The sequence below is a fragment of the Ornithodoros turicata genome, chromosome 2 (genome assembly GCF_037126465.1).
Source record: "Ornithodoros turicata isolate Travis chromosome 2, ASM3712646v1, whole genome shotgun sequence".
NCBI classification, from domain to species: domain Eukaryota; kingdom Metazoa; phylum Arthropoda; class Arachnida; order Ixodida; family Argasidae; genus Ornithodoros; species Ornithodoros turicata.
Window position 1 is genome coordinate 87,138,537 of NC_088202.1, and position 9,775 is coordinate 87,148,311.

At 44.5% G+C, this 9,775-nt stretch overlaps 1 long non-coding RNA gene across 1 annotated transcript; it reads left to right on the top strand.

Moving 5' to 3' along the window:
• The first annotated feature begins 340 nt into the window (after positions 1-340).
• Positions 341-1,642, top strand: LOC135383819 (uncharacterized). Its single transcript, XR_010420083.1, has 3 exons — positions 341-542; positions 993-1,389; positions 1,511-1,642. It is a non-coding gene; the product is annotated as an uncharacterized LOC135383819 (long non-coding RNA).
• Positions 1,643-9,775: the final 8,133 nt, after the last annotated feature.

Genomic DNA, 9,775 nt, shown 5'->3' on the forward strand with positions numbered 1-9,775 from the left:
TGTAATATCAGGCCTGTATGACGTGGTATTTATATCACTCATGCTGCCATTACTCATAATATTTATTTATTTTATACCCTCATAGCATCACACTTTTTACCCATATTTGTAAACGACTCATCACGAATCGCGCGTATTCAGTAAACAAAGACAAAAAAAACCTATTTTACGTTTTCCACGCTATTATAATCATTGGTCACGGAGGTTGAGGGATATAACAAGAAATCAATTTCCCAACAAGCGCGAGCCGAGCGCAACTACGTCTGCCTCATCGCCATCGGCATTCTCCAACCGCCGTTTCAAATAGTCGAGGCTGGCGAGTGGCGAGGCGCGTCGTCGTGGCAGTTCGGCAGGATGGACATTCATTTTGTCACAGGGAAAGGTCTTGGGAACGCCAGCATCATGCGTATTTTGTACTGCAATCTCTGGAGCATCGAGGCAGTACTGGCCAATGCTGTGAACAACTATGTTTCGCGGAACAGCGAATGCCGTAGTGTGCAAGAGGCAGCGTTCCTTTGTTATCCGCCCTTCAAGTTTCACAGGTTAGTTTTCTTTTTTTCATTTTGCCTCACTTAAGATATGTGCGTTCTTGTTTTCTCAACGATCACATGTGGTAGAAGAGTGGTGCATAACAGTTTAGTATCCGAAGTAAATATCTTTGTGTCGTTTTCTGTACCTGCAGAATCTGGTTGCGTATCACTGACAAATTTATGCGAACTGTGGGGCTGTGTCTTGTGTGCGTGTGTGATATGTAGTTTGGTTTGTCCGAATGTTTATTAAATACCTAAGGAATACTGTAAGATTTAATGGCTGTCTGGTTTATGGCTGCTGTAAAGGCGTTCCCAATGTCGACATCAGTTTGGAACGGAGCTTTACTCCATTGTTGAAGTCGCACGTTCAAAGAGTACGTAGCGCAGTTATTTCAGATGTTACAAGTTGCAAAATGCAGATATATTTGTTCACATCTCTTCGATTCATGCACTATTTTATAGGTGCTCGTGATATCTTGGAGTGGGAGTGGTGAAAACATCTGTTGCCTATTCTGTGAGCAGTCTGATAGTACAGATAAGCCTGGCTGCAAAAGAAATGAGTTACCTTTCGACATCTGACTGCGCTGTTCTCCAACGTTCCTTGTTTTTTGTTGAGTGAGCTAGTGTAGCTGTTTGTAGTTTTTTATGAACCAATAGCTTTTGTTACAGTTGTAAGAAAGCTCGAACTGCGTGTGATTTCGTCACATCGATAGACAGCCTCAAACATGTGTAAAGGACCTGGTGTCTCTCTACAACAATGAAGAGCAGGGCATAAACCAGAAGACGAAGACATCGCTTGGACATGCCAGTGATTAAGCTGCTTTAGCATCACCCCATCTATACTCCGAAAGATGCTGCGGTAAGTGTCATGCATGTGTTCTCAGTGGTTGTACAATGTCTGTTTTTGACGTCTTTTTATGGTAGTGTTTGAGCTGCTATCCCACTAGATGGAATCACCTATGTTATTGGTTATCTTTCAGGGATGACCGATGCGAAGAGGCGTAGCGACCATTCATGTGATTATTATTATTGTGACCATTATCACTGATTATCTTTTCTTTACAAGTTTCATTAATTGATTTAAGATTTTAATAAACAAGCACATAAACGGTCATGCCCCTCATTATCTTATTGAATATTCACTATTACACATTCGTGCTATTGTATTTGGACACAGTTAGGTTTGGGGATACCGGCGCTTTTGCCCCAGCAGAAGTGGGGTAGCATAGCAGGAGGAGGCAGCAATAAACAACGTAGAATAAACAGTAATTCACAACATTTGGTGAACGTTCTATCAACGTGGAAAAAACAACAGTCAACGTAGAAATAGCGTTATAAAATTATAGTAGATTCTACGTGTTTTTGACCGGACATTTTCTACGTAGAATCTACGCTGCACGCTATCGCAGATTCTACGATGGGTTTGTAGACTTGCAATGTTATTTCAACGTTGGTTCTACATTTCGTGGTTGACTGGGACATTGAATACCTCAACAGTGAGTGTACGTAGCCTCCACCAGCCCCGACCAGCTGACCTTTCCCCGTTTTTTTTCCTTTTCGTCTAATAAACATATCCCCCCCCCCTCCACCAGCCCCTCTCGTTACTTGCGTTTCCGGGCACTGCTTTGTTTTCCTTGTGTACAGTCCTAGCAGTGATAGGTGACTTATGTAATGGCTTGTAGCTCATATTTTATTGTTGCTTTCCCATCTATAGTTGTTGCTTGCTGTATTATTTGTCTTCTGTATATACATAGTGTATATAACGTATATAATGTATGACGTTTCAAATGATAACCATGGTAATTTAATTTGTATCACGTTCTACTGTTCTTGTTTGCACCGATCATACTTGTTTTTGTTCCTTTACAAAAGTGCATACTTAGCTTTCCCATTCATCAATCAGGGCGTCTACTTAACTGTAGCCTTCAAATTTCCCGACTTCCAGGTTTTCACTGCCTATTTCGAGTGAGTTCCCTGACCAAAACAAAAGGGAATCCTGCTACGTTTTGATACGGATCCCTCATAAAACAGATCATTTATTGAGAAATTAGTAAGACTGCCTTACTGTTCTGCCTCTGAGCCTGTCGTATTGGCAAACTGCTACTCGTGGCAATGTTGCTGTGGCGTCACCCGTTCAACCACTCTCGATTCACTGCGCATCATGACGGCATTTGTCTGCGATTTTCCCCGACTTCAGCTGCAGTTTTTTGCAAATTCCCTAACTTTTGCAGTCACATCAAAATTCCCTGTTTTCCACGTTGGTAGACACCCTGTTAACGTTATTGCTTCGTGTACTTCAAATGTGTAAAAGTTTCTCATCTAAGTAGGTGAACCCTGCCATACATCCAGGGAAAGAGAGGACCATCCTCCCAAGTGCAATATGTGGTGCTAGGCTGTGATGTTCCATGTTCATGATGCAAACAAAGAGAAGTCCATCACTTATTGTATGTAATTTTATTTATTTGCCCTGGTGCCTGAAGGGACTCTAAGAAAGCATAAATGGAACATTGCACTACTGCAGTTGTATATGTACATATGCTAGCGAGCAGCACACAAACAAAAGAAAGACAAAAATAAAATAGCGAAATACTAGATTATACTATACACTGACACCACTCTCAAGAAGAAATTTAGAGCAATTTTCAGGATGGCACAGGAATGGAATCACTGTACATACTGTACAATTAATATATGATAAAATGAACAAAAAAATTAATATCTATGTGGATCGGACAGATCCCACTGCCAGGGCAGCTGACCTGCATCGCTGCAGAAGTACTTGGTCAGGAGGAACCTTACTTCGGCAGCCTCCCGACAGAAGTTTCTCGCTGCAGATCTGGGCAACCTTGACAACGCCCTGGTGGGCTCGCTGCTTGTGCTCGCCCTCCATTGGCCATGAACCGCATGTCCGGAGGCATCACTAAAGTCTGCAAAGCCGATAATCCCCGATGGAAACTGCGAGAAACTTGTAGGTCGCATCAGACACAGCCATCAGGTTTATGGAGAAGTTGTGCTGTAGAGATAAAATTATGTATTTGAAGACAAAAATTCAGAAAATAGTAATTTTCCAAACACCTTCTGATGACTAGAGGTCTAATTTCTATGCAACTGCCTGCATAGAGCACTGCATGATACAGTGTACAGCAACCAGCATACAATGTGATATCACTTCCTGAAGGGGATGCCATGAACTCCCTTGCGAGTCTGGAGTGATATCATTTGGAATGCTGTGTTGTCGGATAATGATCATCGAGTGTAAGCTGCTACTGAATAAAAATCTGCTCTCTACTGATTGCCTATGTATAGAAAAACGCACTAATGAGAGTGCAAAAATAACCTAAATTTGTTGTCTTACTTTGTAGTTGAAATACAGGGATCCACTCAGCGGTGGTGCCTGCAATGTGATATGCTTGCCGTCAACTGCACCCATACAGTTGGAAAATTGCCATCTGCTGGCAAAACCTTCTGCAGCAGATTCCCAAGTGGACCGTGTGGGCTCCTAAAGGAATTAAAAAGTGCCGTGTACGGTTAACTATTCAAAAATGTGTCGGACGACCCAATAATAATCACGTGAGACATTTTTGTGGGCTGTCATATATGATACTCTATATAGTGTGACTTGTGACTTACAGGCATGTAAATGGGCTGCAGAACATCCCAAAGGGCATCGCATGTCTCCAGAATGATTCGTCCTGCAGTCGTAGATCCCACGCGAAAGAGGAAGGCAATGCTCTTGATGCTGTCCCCAGTCGCGAGGTACCTGTGGATTTGAATAAATTACGTGACTTTCTCCCTTACAAGCATATAATGCTAAACTTCCACACTAGAATAACTTAAGACCTGTACCCTACCTAACTGTGACTGCAAGCCTCTCTTCTGGAGAAATGGCTCGTCGACCCCAGGGATTCTTTGTGAGCTTCTCCCTGACAAGCCCCAGAAAGTGCTCGAAACGACTAGGTGACATGCGGAGGAAAGCGTAGTGCAGGTCCGATTCGCTGGACTGCATACGCCTCACCTAGCAATCAGGAAAACGTTTGTCACTTCACTTGACAGAATCTTCTAACGACACTGCCGATTAAAGCGAAACTAACCATTGTGTCATAGGCGCACCCTCCGTCCCTCGTCGAGTCCACTCGTCGCGTACCCACCATCGACGTGAGGACGGCTCACATGCCATCCTCCACAGCAGAAGGTACATCATTAGCCTAATAAGAAGCTGCCTTCTCCGTAGCAACATTATTTGCATGCGACGAAGCGAGGTCCTTGCGTAGTTCGGCATTCCGAAAGTGCGGTTCGAATCGAGCGCAAATGAAGCGGGAAAGAAAAACATAAGGAGGAAGAGAGAAGAGAGAGAGGGCGCAGCGAACGATCGCAGAGCCACTATGTACGAAAACTGCATAACAAAATACGATATTGTAGCATTGTACACTTGTATTGAGGTTCCGGAGCATAATTATGTTTCGGATCACATTTTGTGACATATGCGGTCACTCTGATGTAAAATAAGCGAGAAGAAGTTGTTTGTCACTTGTCGCTGTCGCCGGCCAAATGGATCGACAACCGGGAGGAGTGGGAGCCGCGACAGCGACAGATTCTGTAGCGCGTCGCTTGTCGCATGTTATGGGATCTGCCCTTAAGGCGATGAGGGGTCAGATGTCTTCCGCCGTGTGAGAGGTATACGTTTATGAGTTATATGAACATGGGATCCACATATATGGCTGTGTATATAATGTACACACTATATTCCTATTGTAATAATTTAACTATTCCTATTATATATACTGCACGTTAATATGTATTACACTGTACCGTAATTTCACGCGTATAAGCCGCACCGCAGATAAGCCGCAGGACTCGTTAGGAACATTTCGAAAATTTTCCGGCAGATAAGCCGCGGGCAATACGATGCGACTGATTTTTGTGGCAAACCAGTGGTGCAGATATGAAATCAATTCTGTGATAGGCATGGTGTACAACCAAGGAGGTCCGTTCCAGCACGGTTGTAGTGCTCTACTAAGATCGTATAGTGCCAGACTTGTACAGGTTACTAAAAAAAAGTAATTGATTACCGTTACGTTACCGTTACCCTGTACGAAAAAATAATTTTTACCGTTACAAGTTACTCGCCGGAAAAAGTAATGCAGTAACGTCTAGAAAAGTAACGCGTTACTTTGCCAATTGCTTTCGATATCTGAGGGAAAAAGTACAAATAGAAGTGTCTGAATGCCGTCGTGCATAACCGCGAGCACTGCAAGCTGCAAGATACCGGGAAATTGCATGAGCTAAAGCTCAAAGCTGACATATTTTGCTTGAGGGAGACACAGCAGGCATTAGAACAATATTTTTTTTTTCTAACCTTTCTCTCCACCGCTCTGAACATGCCAGATAGCTAGGCCACGGCCAGAAATCATTGCAAATCGTCGACATCGTTATGACGTCGACAGTATTCCACACAATACTGACAGGAGATCATGAATGTCCAAGAGTCGCAATAGGTTATCCGGGTTGAGAGTTCTGTGTTCTCTGTGCATCTCCCATAGTGAGAGAAGACAAAAGTATTCCAACTGGGACTCCCACAAATGACTCATCAGGTTCATGATACAACCAACTGTATGCAGGCCGGATTACTGAATGATAGTCTACATGAATGGGGGAGAGGACAGTGCACTCAAAGATACGCTACACGTGCGGAGCACTTTGGCACTTGGCTTCGATAAGAAACTGTTGCAGAAAAACTCCTAGATATGAGAAGCCTGTCGTGTAATTTGCAGTGGGTAGTTGGTTTTGTCTTCCCGAACAATGTGGATTCTTTAGTCTCAAAGTAATCGATTACTTGGTAATTGATTACTGATGATTGTAATTGATTATGTTACAAATTACTCAAAAAGTAATTGATTACTAGTAACGCAATTACCCGTTAGCCGTTACGTACAAGTCTGGATAGTGCCCTTGTTGCGTGCTTTTTCTGAATTGATGGGTCAGTGGTCTTCCCGAAGACATGAATCACTGCCACCCGTTTCGTTAAAGCTGCATGGGGAAGGTACCAGGAAGGTCGGTCTACTTGAATGTGAAGGCACCCCTGTTATGGATTGTTCGCCCATTGGCGGGGCGGTGCTGTTCCGGAGACACTGTCGGCCCTTTCGTTAAAACTGGGGTATGGGGAAAATACCCCGGTAAAATAGTCATCGGATAAGCCGCACCCGTGAATAAGCCGCAGAGCCCAGGCGAAAGAAAAAAAAGGCGCATAAGCCGCGGATAATACGCGTGAAATTACGGTACTTTTTTTACTTTTGACCTGTCTAACATATTCATTTACCACATAGAGCTGCTAACAAAATATGATAACTCGAGGTCCCAGAACTAGCATTAACTATGGGACCTCTTTCTGTACAAACCAACCTAAACTTTGTAGCTCTGTGACAAGTAAAAAAGAAAAAAAGGGGGGTTGGTCTTTGTGGGTCTAATAGGCTACCGTCGTACTCAATGCTCATCGGTTCGAATACACTCGTATGCAACGCAAGAAGAGGTACGATTACGCGCTATTTTGCGGCGCGTGCCGACTGTGAGGTGTGTGGAACGAGGAGTTTCACGTCAAAATGACGAATGAATACGTGCTAATTCCACCTAATTTCGAACAAGCGTGGGACCTCTGGGTCTCCGATTCGATTGAAAAATATATATTCGGTAGACTATGGTTAATGATGGAAAATTACCCAGTTTGAACATTCGGGAGCAAAGCGATTCGCGAGGGAGAGAGGGAGAAATTATTGGTGGCGGTTTTAGACTAGCCGTCGCAGGCGATTTCGTAGATTTCCCTGGAGCCAACGGCGCGTCGCAGAACACCGCAACTTTTACTATACAACGTAAGTAGTATTATTCCAAGTCCTATAGCCAAGAACTTTGTCTAATCCAACAGAAGCCAATTCTAATCCAATTCTAAGCCAAAATCCAGTTCTAATCAAACACAAGCCAATTCTAAGCCATCTGATTGGTCGCCCTTAGCTCCACCCACTTCACGTTGATTGGCCCATGCTAAACCTACTGATCGCTGATTGGTTGACCGTAGCTCCGCCCTTTTACGCTAATTAGTTGGCTTGGCTCTGCCCACTGCACGTTGATTGGTGCATGCGAAGCCTGCTGATCGCTGATTGGTGCACATAGCTCTGCCTCTTTATGCTAGTTAGCCGGCTCCGCCCCCTCTTCACGCTGATTGGTCCATTGGGCCATTCTCAGCCTACTGATCCTGATTGCTCCTCCTCTCCACATTTTCCAGAGCTCTAAGCCCTCCGGTTGGTCGAACCCTGTTCCGTCCCCATTCTAAGCCTACCGATTGGCCCTTCACGTTGAGTGGCCCGTTCTAAGCCTAGCGATCACTCATTGGCTGGCATAGCTCTGCTCCTGATTCCTAGCTCGCTGATTGCCGCTTCAGCGCATCTGATTCATGATATCTCTCTCTTCTCTTCTGCGCATCCCTTTTCAGGTACAATGCATTATAATCCCTCTGATTCGAGCATACGTGCAGCACGTACTGGTACTCTTCGTCAAATCGTTTTGGAAAGCGTATTTTGTCGGCAGAGCCAATTCGTCGTACACCGTGAAAAAATTAACGTGGCTGTACGGGAATACACCTTTACAAAGCAAAATTTCGTAGTCGTCTCCAAATGCCTGCTTCAGGCATTGGAACGCCTCTGCGCTACCCATAGATTTGACGGTTTCCACGAGCTCTCCCACCGACAAATTTAGGTACTGCATGGTATCTCTGAATAGAAGGGTGCCAATTTCGAACGATCAAATTTTTTCCGTGGAACTGGCCACGATGAAGGGAGGTCGCTTCCACCCGAGAACGTGAAATTCTCGCAGCAGTGCGGCCAAATTGTAGGCCAGATTGTGCACCATGATCGGTAATTTTTCTCTCGTTGTGCACGTGACGTTACAGGGGTTGCATAGCGTCGCGATGTAATTCGTCTCGCCGGCAGTACAATGCATGGATGGTCGTGATGTCGGACACGGGGGAGATATTTTCGGGTTTCGTTTTTCTCAGGTTTAAAAATTTATTTCAGAAGCCGCGCACACCGCTAATTACCGCTAATTAATTGACAAGGGGCGATGAAAAATATTTTTGGATCGACCACACAACTGCCAAGCACGTACAGCTGGTTCCATTTGTGTAGAGCACTCCGCTTTTTCTTTACCCCCTGGACCTTTTTCGGTGGCACACCCTGTAGATAGGATGATATGATAGGGAGCTATATAGGAGGATTACAGCGCGTATTCATTGACAAAGCGAGAATAGTTTGTGGGGAGCTATATAGAATAAAGGACACCACACTTTTTTTAAAGCAACAAACAACTTTTCTAGCATCTTTATTGATTTTAGGTCATTAGCGGCAAGATTATTGGAAAACAGGGGTACAATGCTCTTCAGTGATTTCCCTTTCGCCAACAATGTCGCCAGGATACAACAATACACACCACACATTGGAGAATACAGGCTCTGAATACAGACATCATTATATTCATTGACGATGAGACGTTTCAGCTTGAGTTCGATGGGCGGCAACCCGAAGGAATCAAAGTAAATAAGTTTATCCTTCATTTTCGTGTAGAGAATCCAGTGCTCTCCAGCTTGCTGTCGTCGACCGGTGTTGACCACGATTATTCCCGGTCTATCCAGCGCGGGCAGACGGTCGTCTCGAGTGAATACACCATGGTTGAGTGCCAAAGTCCAGTCGTTGTATTTTAAAAGTCTCTCTATGTCTTACTCGAACATTGCGCGCTAATCCAGTGTCACGCTCCTGTTTTTATCCACGGACATGATTCTCACTCTCTCGGACAGTATCAATACGGTCGTGGGTTCGGTCAAGGCGCGTCAGAACTTGAGTTGCAGACAAACGTTTCCACACCTGATTGGTGACTGACAGGTGAACAGAGGATTGATCGGGATCCAGGTCGGAGTAGAGTAGGAACTTGTTTCCAATGTATTGGTCGTATTCATAGGAGACAGTTGTTCGAAGAGGTTGAAATAGCTTCGGTCGTTCAGAGTATTGTTGAAGTCGAACTTGTCGATTCGCTGCGTCCCGTTCACATTGCGTCCCGTTGAGCGTCGCCGATTCAATGTCGCAGTTCACAAATCGGTCGCGATTGAATGCTCCCTGGTAGACTAGGGTGGGCACGAATGCAACCACCACCTTAGATGGTATCTTCTCTGGAAATAAATCTTCCAGGCATGCATTCAGGCTGCCAAC